Source organism: Xyrauchen texanus, chromosome 30 (assembly GCF_025860055.1).
Source record: "Xyrauchen texanus isolate HMW12.3.18 chromosome 30, RBS_HiC_50CHRs, whole genome shotgun sequence".
Classification (NCBI taxonomy): domain Eukaryota; kingdom Metazoa; phylum Chordata; class Actinopteri; order Cypriniformes; family Catostomidae; genus Xyrauchen; species Xyrauchen texanus.
This window is the reverse complement of record NC_068305.1, coordinates 39,072,520-39,089,580: the sequence shown is the minus strand read 5'-3', so window position 1 is coordinate 39,089,580 and position 17,061 is coordinate 39,072,520. Positions and strand designations below refer to the sequence as shown.

General features: G+C 39.1%; 1 protein-coding gene across 4 annotated transcripts in view; it reads left to right on the top strand.

Annotated features, from left to right (window-relative positions):
• Window positions 1–4,229: 4,229 nt before the first annotated feature.
• The window catches only part of LOC127624414 (filamin-A-interacting protein 1-like), a 28,624-nt gene continuing 15,792 nt past the window's right edge, over window positions 4,230–17,061 (top strand). The window contains exons 1-2 of one of the 4 annotated variants that reach the window (XM_052099231.1): window positions 4,230–4,620; window positions 11,564–11,724. The gene's annotated coding sequence lies outside the window, so the exon portion shown is untranslated. Of the gene's footprint in view, window positions 4,621–10,590; window positions 11,725–17,061 lie in introns of those variants that run through there. The other 3 variants (XM_052099232.1, XM_052099233.1, XM_052099230.1) reach the window with 3 other exon arrangements.

Genomic DNA, 17,061 nt, shown 5'->3' with positions numbered 1-17,061 from the left:
AATATGGAAGTGTAGGGAGGTGGGTACTATTTTGTTTAAACTTGTCTTTTCTCTTGTTTTTGGCCAGTGAGGGATTTAGTAGTTTGTGTTGTTTTTCTTTTCACAGATTAGTTAGATTTTAAGTGTGTTTCTGTTAACATGTTCTCAGTGGACGTCTTAGACCGTTGCACTGTGACTTGCTGTTTCTTCAGTGTTTCGTGCAGGAGCGCCATTTTTTTAAGGTGCTGTGTCAAGTCAAACAGAACTTCAACTTTTAAAATGCCTCTCGAGACACCTGCGTTACTTTCCATTCATTGCGCTGCACCTCATCTAGCTTTTTTTGTGCAAGAGTGTGTTTGGTCCCCTTACAAAACATCTGGAGTTCTGGCAAACTAACCGCACATTTGTGCCTCATTATTTTCACATGCAAATGAGCTTGTGATTCACCGGAAGTGTTTGCCAGAAGTTTGCAGCTCTTCACCGGTAGTGGTGATGCTGCAGCAAACCTTTGGCAACAATTGGACAGTTTTCTGCAAAGCCCACTTTAATATGAAAATGATCAGTGGTGAATTTGCGGCAAGTTTGTAAGGGTCTGAATTACCCAGATGGGGGCTGCTCAACTAGCTCTTCTTATAGAGGCCAAGCTCCAAACCGCCAGCAATGATATACATAGGCCCGTTGTACAAAGGTGCCAGTTGGGGGTGTAACCAGCCCTGCTCGCCCCACTCCTAACGGGACTCGAACCGGCGTGGGAGGCGGGTGCGCTAACAAGGAGGCTAAAGGCTACAGCCTCTAGCGTCAGTCGCTAGTGCACCTCTTGAGGTCAGGAGAGTGAGGTTTACACACTGCAAAGCTATTTACCAGCTGGCCACCATTACACTCACCCCTAAACCTCACTCCCATCCGGGTCACGGCACCATTGTAACCGGCCCTGCTTGCCCCGCTCTGAACGGGACTCGCACCGGCGTCTCTGGCAGTGTACAAACTGTTGAAGCAACCCATTGTAAGTTTATACCCTGAAAGTTTACAAGGTCAAAAAAACAGCACAAATGAAAAGCATTATACCTGCGATCTTATATGATTTCAGGGGGAATCGGAGGGAGGTACCGTCCCCCCCCCCAGAGATCAAAACAAACAAGTACAGCCCCCCCCATGTTCAAGCCAAATCTACACCATTGATGCCATTTAAGAATGAAACATTCCACCAGAGCTCATAATAGATTGCATGATGGATAGACAGACAGACAAAAAGCAAGTCTCAGCCAAATGACCAGTAAATAAATAGTAAACTAGTAAATAGATAGTTGGCCTGTTTGCATTCCAGGACAGTGTAGGAGCGTAAGAGGTTCAGAATTTTTGAATTAACATTGAAACAACTCTGTATCTCAGTTGAGCTCTGTTTCTGGATTGAATGCGTGTTCTGTTCCATTCCTGTACATTAATATGCATTTATTATTTAAAACCCTCTCAAATGATAATAGTATGCAGGAATGCTTCAGTGCCGCCCACTGTCTTGGCCAGAAATGACGTAAAGTACAATTCCATTCCTCTTTCAACAAGCATTTCTGTTTAAGCAATCTTAGTAACTGAAATCATCACTGAAATGGATCATTTGTAACCAAGTGAACCTGAAAACAACAAATCAAATATCTTTGTATTTTTTATAAGAGGGAAAATGAGAGAGCATTTCATTTGATCTACAGTATGTATTGCAGAATCAATATAAACATTATAAGCAGTATTAGTAAAATTATTACTGTTCCAATTATTTTTTATGAGGATGATGGATACGTTTTTTAGGATTACATTTTTTTATTTGAACGCAGAAAAGCAAAACATAAATATACAAAATCAACATTTAACTCCTATAACCATTCCTCTCCCTTCCCATTCCCAACCCCACCCTGACTCTCAACAAACACCCCTGTGGTCAAAAAATGAGCACATACAAAACAAAGAAAAAAAAACTAAACAAAAATATCACACACATCAACAACTACCCCTCTCTCTCCACTGTTCTACCCCAAAAACCCTCCAAGAACGCCAAGTATCTGCCGCATTTCCCAACAAACTTCTGACCATAACACTGGTTAGGACCCAATCCTCCATACATTGATGACCTCCCCATCTCCCAAAATACAGAGTCTGGTGCAAAAGGAAGCTAGAGTGCCCAAGACGTCACATACAAAACTCTGACCCCTCATCCAAAACCCCTGGATCTTAACACACCCCCAAAAAACATGGGTTGTGTCTCCATCCTCTGACTAGCATTGCCAGCAGGTGGGTATGTCATTAAGTCCAAGCCTATACAATGTAGTGGGGGTCCAATAGAATCTATGTAAAATCTTGAATTACATAAAGCTAAGACAAGACTCTGAACCCCAAGTTGTTCTCAGTGGCAGGCTAGCACCTTGCATGTGTTTGAATGTGTGTGTGAATGGGTGAATGAGTCACAGTGTAAAGCGCTTTGAATACCGTTACGGTTAAAAAGGCGCTATATAAGTGCAGACCATTTACTTGAGGCAACATTTCAATAAATGTCTGAATTAAACACTCTGGACACTTTTGACCATACCGAGTGCAAAGGCGAGATAACAGGGTGTAACTTAACTTCTACGATTAGTTTGACAGAAAGACTTTGCAATGGTGAAAAAGGGGCAAGAACTTCCTGTTCAATACAAAACCAGGGAGGGGCTCTCTCGGGTGGAAATAACCAATGAGCCAAATGTCTGAGACCGAATGCATAATATAAAACTAAATCTAAGATAGGCCTAGCCCACCTTTTGTCAATTGGCCTATGCTACATACTGAAATGTAATCTGGGACATTTACCATTCCAAATGAAGGACTTCCCTATGCTATCAAAATGCTTGAAATAAGAGAAGGGGACATCTATAGGGAGAGATTGTGGCATTTTAATAACATTAACCTTCACAATCATAGAGAAATGTAATCAAGTCCACCTGACCACATTGCTCAAAATACTTTTTTATTAAGCCTTTTTTACTTTAACTCAATCAGACAAATTTGCTGGGAATAAAATGCCCAAATACTTAATGCCTTTTTCTGCCTTCACTGCTGTCAGTGCCAAAGCTTTGGATTTAAAACAATTTACTCTGTATCCTGAGAATTTAGAAAAGGAATTAATAGATCTAGGCATAGATCTAGTAGGGTCGGAGACAAATAATAAAATATCATCTGCGTAAAACTAAATCTTATGCGCCACCCCTCCCGCCATCACCCCTGGAAAATCATCCTCCTTTCTTATCGAGGCTGCTAATGGTTCCAGGGCAAGACAGAACAATAATGGGGAAAGAGGGCAACCCTGCCGGTTGCCCCTATCCAGAGTAAAATAATTTAAAGTTAATCTGTTTGTTTGTACCACGTCTACCGAGTATCTATAAAGTAACTTAATCCATCCAATAAAAGTATTCCCTATCCCAATTATTTCCAAAATCTTAAAAAGATAATCCCATTCTACCATATCAAACGCCTTTTCAAGCATCAAGTGAGATGGCAGCGACCGGAGTCTGATCATTCGCCACTGACCACATGATATTGATGAGATGCCTAATGTTTTCCGAAGAGCTAAGGCCCTGATTAAACCCCACCTGATCTATATGTATAAGAGATCTCATAACCTAACTTAATCGGTTAGCCAAACTTTTTGACAATATTCTTGTTTAATGTCTAGCTGGATCAGGGAAATTGGGCAATAACTCCTCCACTCGCTTGGATCTTTGTATTTTTTAAAAAATCAGACTGACGGTCCGAAGAAGTTGCACTAGGAACCGTCATATCCTGCCGGAGATAGGAGGCAGGGGCGAGGAGCCTACTCCCATGCAGGACGGGACTCAACTGGTGGTGGTGGGGTGGTGGAGGTTGCCGTGTTAGCACACTGAAACAGCATTGTGAGCAGACTTCTAAAGAAACGGCTTACATGTGATGGGCTAGGAGTTACCCAGCTAATGGTGCGATGATGTACAGCTGCTAGTCTTCCCGCTAGAACTACGCTGTGCTTACATTTCTAGCCCGGCAACTACTTGACTAGTTACGACAGACTTTTCCTCATTTGGCAGAATACCATATAGTCCAGCTGTCAGCAGGATTCACGTGTCTGTTTGAACCCCCTCAGCTGTTAAACACTACGACAGATTAAGCGCATGGGCTAAAATTAGCTCTTAGTCAACACACTTCATGGTCCAGAACATAAAGCAGTGCTGAGTCTCCTCAGACCGGCCCAACTGTCTCTTATCCAGAATGCTGTAAAGAACTTAAAGCAACCAGATCCAACCACATCTACCTCCCTTCTTATTGGTCATTCACTCTCCCACTCTCTCTCTGTCTCTCTCTATCCTCTCCTAAGTCATTCAGATTGCTCAGACTTGGATTGTAGACAACAGAGTTCTCACAGACCGATAGTACTTGAACAATCTCTGTGCTGACAGTAGGAGCAGAAGACGAGGTAAAGAAAGAACAGCAAGGAGAAAGACAGAACTTCTTTGTGATGGTTTATTCCAGGAGTGGATGGGCTAAAGTGGACATTTCGTATGTTGGTGACATGTTTTTAAAGACTTCACTGACTTTGACAAAGTCATCGTCTTTGAGCTGTTACTTTTAGTTTGGGACTACTTGAAAAAGGTATGTCTTACACTTCTGGATTACATTTTGTTTTAGATTTTTTTCTTTATTATGATGGAAACTGCTGTTCTTTTATAGGATGTATACCTATAAATGAGTGTTTCTTCAACTTCTTTTAGACCTGTGGGGATCGTAAAGTATTGTTAAAACATTTTTCTTACACTCAACATTTTGTTTTTATTTGTGAACTGCCCTGATGTGCAGTTGTAGGCAATTTGTGGTGGTTTTGCATCATTTGGGCTTCAGACATGAATGATACTTCAAATTTTGCTGCTTGTTGAGGAGGTGTGATATTAAAAAGACTTTCGCCCAGCAGATAATAAAATGTCCCATAGGCTAACACTGAAAAAGGGGCCCAAGCCATATCTAGAGACTAGAATATCATAGAGACTTAGGGGCCCTAGAAAGACCACACAGGGCAACCTAGCAATCGCTACATCGTGGCAAATGGCAACCACCCATAACACCCTCCATAGCAGTGGCGAGTTTTGCATGGGCAAACAACACTCACATTTTCTTCAGAAAAAATTTTATAAATCTAGTCTTTATTTTATGTTTTTGTAAATGGTAACAGTTGATCCAAATATGTGCAAAGAGGTTTATTCAAGAGTTTAAAGCCTGACATTAGTAAGGGCTGCTTTCAGGAAACGCTTCATCAGATTGCACTTAGCCATTCCATTTTCCACTAGAGTTCCTTTACCACGGACTCTGGGGAACGGAGGATAAAACAGCAATGCTTGGCAATGTTATTGCACTTTGATGTCCACCATGACTTTGATGATGTCTTAAATCAGCCTGTGTGACTCAATATTATCTCTGGACTTTGAGGAGAACTGTCAAAGCATTTCAGTTTGAGGTGGATATGAAGTTTAATGCAGACATGTTACTCTCATGAGAGACAGAGAGAGAGGTCATAGCATAGTTAAAAGTCTAGAATGCATTGGACTCGGGAAGACCATTACAAATAATGTTGGAATTGACTGTTTAAAAACCTCTTCAACGGTCCAAAAGGGGGTGCTATATTGAGAACAAAGTTTACGCTTAAAATGCTCAAGCCGTCGTATACATTAGTCAGGCATATGAGGTATCCTTTGAAAGATTAGAATCGGAACATTTCAGAGACCACTAATGCATTTATGTTACTTAAAATGACAAAATAAGGCTTTAAAACAATGGCAAATAAGTGCCACCTAAAATGGCTGTTTTTAAGATAAGGTCAAGGACGATTTTGCGACATGTATGTGTCAGTTTATGGCCTCCCCGTTGATGCGGAGACGGTGATATTTTGGATCAAAACCTGCAAGTGCATCCTTTGTTTGACAGCGATGAATGATGTCTTTATTCATTTCAACACCTGCATGTGCAGCTTTTGAACAACTCATGATGAAGCCATTTTTCCAACCAAACAGGTATCAAAAAGTATTATTTGCATGCAGTATTACCATCTGATACAATCACAATACCATGGTCCTACCACAGCAGCCAATTCTATTGTATTTTTTAAAGATAGTTGATTTTGATAAACTTTAACTAGTGCTGGATGTGCTGTGTTAGTAAGTATTTTATCAATACATGTAGCTTGTAGTTATATTAATTGCTACACAAGATATATACTTGGGAAAAGGTATAAAGGCTTCTCCTAAATTCACCAGAATTAAATGCTTTAGTGACGTTTTTGCCAAAAGTTTCTCCTGGCCCATGGGAGCATGTCCCCAGATCCCCAATAAGGGTACACTGTTTTAAGATTCAACTTTATTGTCATTGTGCGGAGTACAGGTACAGAGCCAATGAAATGCAGTTGTTTTCGCATATCCCAATTAAGCTGGGGTCAGAGCGCAGGGTCAGCCATGAAACCGCGCCCCTGGACTAGATAGGGTAAAGGGCCTTGCTCAAGGGCCCAATAGTGGTATCCTGGCGGTGCTGGAGCATGAACCCCCGACCTTTCGGTCAGTAACCCAGAGCCACTGCTGAGCCACCACTGGCCCTGACTGTACAGAGTAGACTTGCTGTACCTGTGCTTCAAACAGTACTATAAAAAGCTGAAAACACCCCTGAAAGTGTGTTGCCTGTTTTTTTGAGGTTGCAGCATAGAGATTTCACTTCAGTTGTCCCCTCGTGCAAACTGATATTTTAATAAAATCGCTTGGCCATGCCGGGTTTTGCACATATTTAGAAACCAAAGCTCAGCTCCCCCTGTCAATGATTTAGTACCTTCTTCAGCACCAGCTATCAAAATTAGCTGGTTCCGCCCGCCCCTTGCTTTGAGTGAGCAACAGACAAAACGTTATGTCGTTATTCAATGAAAATGGTCACCTCAGCCATAGCTTTCAAAACTTTTATGCATATTCAAACTTGTGTTGAGAAAATCATTACATAATTTTCGTTTTTGTGTGATTTATTCCTTCAAAACATTAATTATTCCAGCAACAGAACTGAATGTAGATTCATGTTATCTGTATTTTCAGAGTATTTGGAGATCTAAGTAACTGTTTTAGTACAAAAGTACACAGATATTGTATGGAGTGGTGGTGGCGTAGTGGGCTAAAGCACGTAACTGCTAATCAGAAGGTTGCTGGTTCAATCCCCAAAGCCACCACCATTGTGTCCTTGAGCAAGGCACTTAACTCCAGGTTGCTCCGGGGGGATTGTCCCTGTAATACGTATATAATTATCCAATAAGTTGGATAAAAGCATCTGCCAAATGCATAAATGAAAATGTAGAGATGAACAGTCGAAATCTAAAACACTTCATGCCACCAAATTTTCCCGTGTCAGAACCAGAAAATACATTTGCGTATTTCGCTTTGAGCATATACTTAAAAGATTGCTTTAACTTTGTCCCCTTTGATCAGCAATGTATTAAAATGTTTTTACTGTTTTCTCAAATGTGCTCAAATGTCTATTATTATGGCCACTGGAGACTCAGTTTTTGCAAATGCATTGTCTTATTGCTTACATGCCTCTCTCTCGTTCCCACTGGAATGATTAGTTTCCCTTGAATCTTTGGCCACAGTTAGTGTTTGTGTCACTTCTCAACTAGCGGCCAGTGATAAGACACGACCAGGGGTGTAGATTCCGGGGGGGATCAAAACAAGCAAGTACAACACCCCAATATTTATACCATGATCAATGGAAACATGGGTAAACGCTTCACGTTGCAACCACCACAATGTTCAAGCCAAATCTACGCCCTTGGACACGACTCATGACATCAGCTCTAATTCTGCACCACAGAGTGAGAAACAACAACATCTACTTCTACTGTCTGTCCTCACCATAGTCATGGCAACAAAACACAGACTATTTGTGAAGTTGATTTATGTGTTTAGGTTATTTTTAACTTTAACTACTAACTGTGGTATATGTTAAAAGTACCATGATATTATCATTGTTTATGGATATGTACCATGGTATATGTAAATAGTTTCAATGTATTACTATGGTTTCTGAATATGTACCATGGTGTTACCATGGTTTTGGGACACATACCTTGGTAACTGAAAAATGGTATTACAGTGGTTTTTGGATATGTGCAATGGGATTATTATTATTTTTGCACATGCACAATGGTATTACCATGGTTTTTAGATAAGTACCATAATAAGAATAAAAAGAATCATAATATTACTCTGGTTTTGGGACACATGCCACGGTAAATGTAAAAAGTACCATGATATTGCCATGTCTTCTGGACATTTATCAGAGTATTACCATTGTTATTGGATACATACCATGAAATATTTTGAAAATACCATGTTCTCGTGGTTTTTGGACATGTACCATGGTATTACCAAGTTTTTTAGACAAGTGCCATGACATATGTAAAAAACATACCATGTTATTACCATGGTTTTGGGATACGTACCTTGGCAACTGAAAAAGTACCATGGTCTTACCATGTTTTTTGGACATGCGTCATTGTATTACCATGTTTTTTGGACATGCGTCATTGTATTACCATGTTTTTAGACATGCGTCATTGTATTACCATGTTTTTGGACATGTGCCATGGTCTTGCCATGTTTTTGGACATGCGCCATTGTATTACCATGTTTTTGGACATGCGCCATTGTATTACCATGTTTTTTGGACATGTGCCATTGTATTACCATGTTTTTGGACATGTGCCATGGTCTTACCATGTTTTTGGACATGCGCCATTGTATTACCATGTTTTTGGACATGCGCCATTGTATTACCATGTTTTTTGGACATGCGCCATTGTATTACCATGTTTTTTTAGACATGCGCCATTGTATTACCATGTTTTTTGACATGCGCCATGGTATTACCATGTTTTTTTAGACATACGCCGTTGTATTACCATGTTTTTTGGACATGCGCCATGGTATTACCATGTTTTTTTAGACATACGCCATTGTATTACCATGTTTTTTGGACATGTGCCATTGTATTACCATGTTTTTTGGACATGCGCCATTGTATTACCATGTTTTTTTAGACATGCGCCATTGTATTACCATGTTTTTTTGACATGCGCCATGGTATTACCATGTTTTTTTAGACATACGCCGTTGTATTACCATGTTTTTTAGACATACGCCGTTGTATTACCATGTTTTTTGGACATGCGCCATGGTATTACCATGTTTTTTTAGACATACGCCATTGTATTACCATGTTTTTTGGACATGCGCCATTGTATTACCATGTTTTTTGGACATGCGCCATTGTATTACCATGTTTTTTAGACATGCGCCATTGTATTACCATGTTTTTTTAGACATGCGCCATGGTATTACCATGTTTTTTTAGACATACGCCGTTGTATTACCATGTTTTTTGGACGTGCGCCATGGTATTACCATGTTTTTTTAGACATACGCCGTTGTATTACCATGTTTTTTGGACATGCGCCATGGTATTACCATGTTTTTTGGATATGCGTCATGGTGTTACCAAGTTTTTTTAGACATGCGCTATGGTATTACCATGGTTATTGGATACATACCATGGTATATTTTGAAAATACCATGTTCTCGTGGTTTTTGGACATGTACCATGGTATTACCAAGTTTTTTAGACAAGTGCCATGACATATGTAAAAAACATACCATGTTATTACCATGGTTTTGGGATACGTACCTTGGCAACTGAAAAAGTACCATGGTCTTACCATGTTTTTGGACATGTATCACAGTATTACCATGGTTTTGGGACACATACCATAGTATGTTTAGAAAATTACCATGTTATTACCATGGTTTTGGGACACGTACATTAATAACTGAAAAAGTTCCATGGTATTGTCACGTTTTTTTGTGGAAATTATCCATTTTATTTCCATTTTCTTGTAATGTAAAAATTACCGTGGTATTACCATGTTTATTGGAAAAGTACCATGATACTGCCGTGGATTTTGAATATGTACAATGGTTTTACATTTACATTTATTTACATTTATGCATTTGGCAGACGCTTTTATCCAAAGCAACTTACAGGGCACTTATTACAGGGACAATCCCCCCGGAGCAACCTGGAGTTAAGTGCCTTGCTCAAGGACACAATGGTGGCATCTTGGTGGTGCTGGGGCTTGAACCCCCAACCTTCTGGTCAGTAACCCTGAGCCTCAACCACTGAGCCATCACTGCTCACGTTTTGGGATATGTATCTTGTTAACTGAAAAAATTATGGTATTACCATGTTTATTGGAAAAGTACCATGATACTGCCATGGATTTTGAATATGTACAATGTTTTTGGGACATGTACCTTGTTAACTGAAAAAAGTGCCGTGTTATTTTCTCAGTTTTTGGACAAGTACAATTGTATTACCATGGTTTGAAGTACCTTGGAGTATTTGAATATGGTAATTATTCGGTACCATATTATATATGAAAGTACCATGGTGTTTCTGTTTGATACCATCATTATACCATGGTAGAGACACAGCTAATTTTGTAACGGTCGTTGGTTGTACAATTTAACTGTTATATAACTACTTCATTCCTATTTGAAGGCAAATGAAAGTGTCTATGAATATGAATGTGCTTTTTGAGCATAGCATGTATAAATCTGCAGATATACCATGATTAACACAAGAAGTGAGGTCTGGGATTGTCAGTTGCATTTCCACACAGACATCAACAGAAACCTGATTTCATCCATGTGTAAACGGTTCATTTCTTCACCTGTTAGTACTTGAGACTGTATAACGTCAGTCTGCACTCCTGCAAGAAGGGTGTGTTTCTCTAAAAATGACACAGCCTTGGGATGCTGAAATAACATTATATTATTACAGCCAAACACAGACTCTCTGGAGAAGTCATCTCTGTTCTACAGCCCACAACTATTGTCAGAGAAGAATGTGCAGGTGAGACCAAAGCATTACATCAAGAGATCTGGAGTCTCCGATGGCTTCATGCTTTCCCTCCAGAACTCTGATAGCTCAGAAGACATAATGAAGTTCTCGAGACCATTGTGCACATGTAGGAGCTTTGAATCTCTTGAAGAAGCAATTAAGAGATCTCATTTGTGATTTTTCCTTCCCGTATGCTACGCTTCTCCAAGTCCATCTTGACTCTGAATTCCTCCCAGGTTTTGCTTGTTTGAAAATGTCTGATTAAAGAGATGTAGTTATTGAGAATGGAACCCAGTGATGGACAGAGTATTTTGTCTCTGACAGGGGTCAATGAGGTGAAATAGTGCTGTAATCACTTTCACGTCTTTACTTTGTCCTCCTTTTACAGTACGAGGGTGATGACATCATCTTCCTCCCTTCAGAAAGGCATGCGCTCATCTGGTCTGATGTCATGCGTCCACTCCAGAGCAGAACCATGTGGCAATAAAAAAAACCTGCTTATCAGTAACATTTACTTAATCACAACCAGGCAGCACAAAAGAGAATACAGTTATATAACCGACTCTCAAAACACGTATGAAACTACCTGTGAGGTTATTACCAAACATATTTCTCATTCTAGGTCAGCAGTTGTCTTTGTGAAGGAGGTGATATTGAAGGAGCCGTTTGTGCCATTGAAAATATGTTCAACAGAGCAAAGCTGATCCCGATCCAGTCAGTGACTACACCGCTTGCATCTAGCAAAGAATATTGCATACTAGATGTGTACATTTTCTGAAAAAAGTGAGTAATGTTTCCCCCGTGTTGATGCTAGGGCGTTGTGGGTGGTTGCCAAAGTGTTGCTATGGGTTGCTAAGGTGTTTGGAGTGGAGGGAGTGGTTGTTGGCACATTGCTATCTGGTTGCTAGGGATGTTCTGGATGGTTGCTACTGTTGGGGGTTGCTTATTTTTGCCCAAGTCAAAGGGCCCATCCACAAGTCTTTATAATATTCTGCTGTGGAGGTTTATAGGATTCTTTAGTCATTTTATCATCCTGTGGGTAATAATTTTAATATTAATCGCACACCTACTCCTCAACAAGCCGTATTATTTTAGGTATCATTCATGTTTGTAGCACAATAAGCTATTTGTTTGCTATTTACCTAATACAATACTTATACCCAATAGAAATATCACTAAATCAATATTAATGTTGTTTTATTGAACAACAATGTTGATTTGTTGGCCATTTACATATAAGGTTGTCCAAGGTGATAAAAATGAGAAATATAAAAAAAAATCTAGTTTGAAGTTAGTCAAAATGTAATTTTGTGTCCATGTTGGATTTAAAAAAAAAAAAAAAAAAAAAAAATATATTATTATTTTATACCAAAAATTAGATGTAATGATTTTAAAAATGTTAAATGGTGTAAACATCAAGTAACATTTTTTCAAATGCTTTCCTTTCACCTTGAACACTTAATTATTCATTAAAAACAAAAAAGTTTCCGACACATTATTCAAGGTAAAATTATTATTAAATTTTTTTGTAATTTTGTTTTGTAATTTTTTTTTTTTTTTTTTACGAATATCGTTAATATTTGAGTCACAAATATCAATACATTTTCTTATGGTTATTCCATTTTATCTGAAAACCCCCCCCAAAAGTGCTTTTCATAAAAACGTCACATACAGTCACCAGAGCCTATAAGTGTCTTCTCTGTTTTATGTCTTTCTTTTCACATGACCGCAAAGTGGCCACATGTAGGTTGGTCACACCACCTGAATTTGATTTAATGGACAATCTAAAAATAGTTTAAAAGAAAATTGTTTCACTGCTTATTTAAAAAAAAAATTAAAAAAATTATAATAATATATCTCTTGAACTCTCCCCTAATACGTCATCAGGTGTCATTTTAAATTAGGCAGCAGTTTATGATTCCTATTTTTATGTACACTCCACAACCTCTCCACAGTATGTCCTCTATCTCTCCCTCTCATTCTCTCTCTGTCCCATGTAGGGTGACATCAGGTCACATTTGATCAGATTAAGACTGTAGACCTTCAACAGTAATTCCTTGTCATGACAGGGCTGCTCACCATCCAAATGCTTGTTGAATGACAAAATGCAAAACAATCAGACAGACAGTCAGACAGATAGATAGACAGTCAGACAGAAATGTATAACCATATTAATAAATCCTTATGGAGTTAAAACTGATATCAAACTCCTTTGTGACCTGTGTCTTCTTGTCTCATCTATATCTCTCTCTGTTTCATTGGGAGTATAGATGTCTTCCCAGATATACAAATAGGTCTCATGTGTTGAAATTATTACTGAATGATGAGGTTAATTTTGGCAATCATATCATCAACTCCAATGCAATGCTCCAGTGCCTGCCGGTCTTTATTTAGTCAATATTCTCCCGTCTTCGCATAGCTGAATCAAATTCTCTTTTGACAAGCTTTTCATCTCAAGGACTGGGATAAAGTCAGGGAAATACAGGGAAAAGTCCATTTGACACTTTTAAGAGCCCTCCAAAAATTTTGCATTGGTAAAAATACATCTACTTTAATAAATCAGAATGTTGAGCAAAAAAAGAAAAGAAAAATGCTATTTTTTATTAGAGTACATGTTGTAGGAATATCATCTGCCAGCAGTGGCTAACTGGACCTTGATTACCAGTCAAAGCTTGACCCCCTAGTTTAAGAAGATTTAAAGAGAGCCATGCAAAACATAATGGCTATATTGGTATCGAAATGCTAGCGTATCGTATACTGCGCCTTAAACATTTATGCATTTGGCAGACGCTTTTATCCAAAGCGACTTACAGTGCACTTATTACAGGGACAATCCCCCCGGAGCAACCTGGAGTTAAGTGCCTTACTCAAGGACACAATGGTGGTGGCTGTGGGGATCGAACCAGCAACCTTCTGATTAACAGTTATGTTATGGTACTACGCTACCACCACTCGTTATGTTATGTAGGCACTTAACACTGCCTACATAACAAGCAAAGCAAACAACTGTTTTCTAAACGTTACATTATGGTTGTGAGGAATATGAACATATCCAATTTTCTTAATGTAAGCAAAATGCTATTTAATTCATTTTCTTTTTTTACCAAGTAGAACGTTATTTAATTTATGTTCTTATAACGTTTTCAAAACATTATATTTTGGTTGAGGGTAACGTGAAAATAACTAGTTTTCTTAACGTGAGTAAAAGCTATTAGATTGATGTTCATAGAACATTCTCAAAATGTTTCATTATGGGTTTGTGGAGCGTGAAAATGTCCAGTATTTTTAACGTGAGTAGAACGTTATTTAGGTCATGTTTTTAAAATGTTTTCCAAATGTTACATTGTGGTTGTGGGTAACGTGAAAATGTCCAGTTTGCATTAAGAATTCCTGAAAATGAGGGTGGCCTGGGTAGCTCAGCGAGTATTGACGCTGACTATCACACCTGGAGTCACGAGTTCGTATCCTGGTCGTGCTGAGTGACTCCAGCCAGGTCTCCTTAGCAACCAAATTTGCCCGGTTGCTAGGGAGGTTAGTGTCACATGGGTTAACATCCTCGTGGTCACTATAATGTGGTTCTCACTCTCGGTGGAGCGTGTGGTGTGTTGTGTGTGGAAGTCATGGAGAATGTAGCGCGTGCCTCCACACGCGCTACATCTCCGCGGTAACGCGCTCAACAAGCCACGTGATAAGATGCGCGGATTGACGGTCTCAGGTGCAGAGTCAACTGAGATTCGTCCTCCGCCACCCGGATTGAGGCGAGTGACTACACCACCACGAGGACTTAGAGCACATTGGGAATTGGGCATTCCAAATTGGGGAGAACAAAAAAAAAAAGAATTCCTGAAAATGTGAAAACTTCCAGTTTTAACTGAAAATAAAATATATAAAGACAAAAATGTAGTTTAAAGGATGTTTGTCCATTAACGTGATTTTATTTGTTCCTAACCTTGACATAACATTAGCCAAAGTAGTTGGAACGTTTCCTGTTGGTGGGTAATATTTGTATTTTGAAGAATGCAAAACAAACTTAATGGTCCTGAAAATAGAGGACCATTAAGGACCATTCATCTTCTTTATGCTGAATAAAATATGAGAAAAGAAATACTTTGAAAGTGGGGTTGAAAGTTAAGGTGGCAATGCTTGGTTTGGCATGAGCCAGCTTTTGTGATCCCAAATTAGCCATACAATTTTGCCAATGTGCCAGTGTTTGAACATGTCTTTATTATGTGTGTTTGTGCGTGTTAGTTTGTCAAGCTGTAGCGGTATCAATACTAAATATAAACAAAGTGCCAACGATGCTTTCCCACCTCTGCTGAAAATACCCTAAGAATTGGAAGAATTCATTATCACAGAGGATGCAATAACTGCCAATCATTCACAGCAATTTGGGAATTCTAATTTTCTCAAGAGACTCCCATGTAACAAAACCTGTAGTTGTGAAGTTAAACAGCCATTGGCATGAGCTGAGATCTGATTGGCTGGAAAAGTGTGAGTTTTCCTGGTGTCCTCTGTGTACACGTTTGGATGTCTCTACAAATACGGTTCAGTTTCAGCACTGAGCAGCTGTGTGGTGCGCCCAGGGAGCTCTTGAGAAGTGAAGTAGATATTGTCTGTGTATATTGAAGATAAACTTTCATTTATATGCACCCAGCTGCCTTATTCACTAATAATAACTGAACTAAGGTCACCCAAATACTGTCAGGCATTATCACGTTCCTATAATGTACTTTAAGTACTTCATATGAGACCTTTGATGTTTTTGAAAAACAGCAAAAGTTGTAACTTGCAATGGACTAACAGTAAATACTCTGTCATTGTTTTCATAGCGGACAGGATGTACGTCATACCATTTTTGTGTATACAAGTCATTCTTCTATTTTAGACCGTGATTAAATGTCATAACAGAGGAGGATATCTAGCACAGCAAACCAAAGTCACAATCGAAATAAAAACACTTCCATGGCTGCAACGATGCAATGCTTTGCTATTAATAACATAAACACTACAGATCAGCTGCCAGGATTTTCCCGTCTTTGGTTACAAGATCGCAAAGCATCTGGAGAACACCGCAACCCCTTTCCAGAGGCCTGAGACTATGACAAGCATCAGTACTACTACTGCTCATACTTCAAGTTAGGGATTTTAACTTACCCCTAAACTTAAAGGGATAGTTCCCCCCATAAATAAAATGACCTCATCACTCACCTTCATGACATCACAGATGTGTATGACTTTCTTTCTTCAGCAGAACCCAAACAAAGCTTTTTAGGAGAGTATTTCGTCTCTGTAGGTCCATACTATGCAAGTGAATGGGTGCAAAAACTTTGAAGCTCCAAAAACACATAAAGGTAGCATAAAAGCAATCTTTAAGACTACAGTGGTTAAATCCATGTCTTCAGAAGCGATATGAGAGATGTTGGTGAGAAACAGATCAATATTTATTTTATTAGCAATCTCCGCTTTTACTTACACTTTCAAATTCTTCTTCTTTTGTTTTTGGTGATTTGCATTCTCCGTGCATATCGCCACCTACTGTGGATAATTTGTAGTAAAAAAGGAATTGAGCTGTTTCTCACTAACACCTATAGCATTGCTTCTGAAGACATGATTGAACTACTGAAGTCAGATGGATTACTTTTATGCTGCCTTTATGTGCTTTTTGGAGCTTCAAAATGTTGCTACCTGTTCAATTGCTTTGTGTAGACCTACAGAGCTGAGGAGAGGTGTAATATTACTTATCTAAACCATCAGATTATAAAATCTTGCCTGGTGGATGATATAACGGGGGACCCATGTCTTATCTAAAGATCAGAATATAATAGAGACTTGGGAGTGGGCTGCTAGCAACCATCCAGAACACCTTAACAACCACATAGAGTAGCAACACCCTAAATACCACCCATAATACTGTAATAACCACTTAGGGCCACCCTTGCAACTATCCACATTACTGGAACAACCACTTATAGGAACAATTCCCTAGCAACCACACAGACCTCCATAACAACCACTTACATTAGCAACACCCATGCAACTACACAGAACACAGTAAAAAAAACACTTACAGAAGCAATGCCCTAGCAACCACCCAGAACACAATAATAACCACTTAGCAAT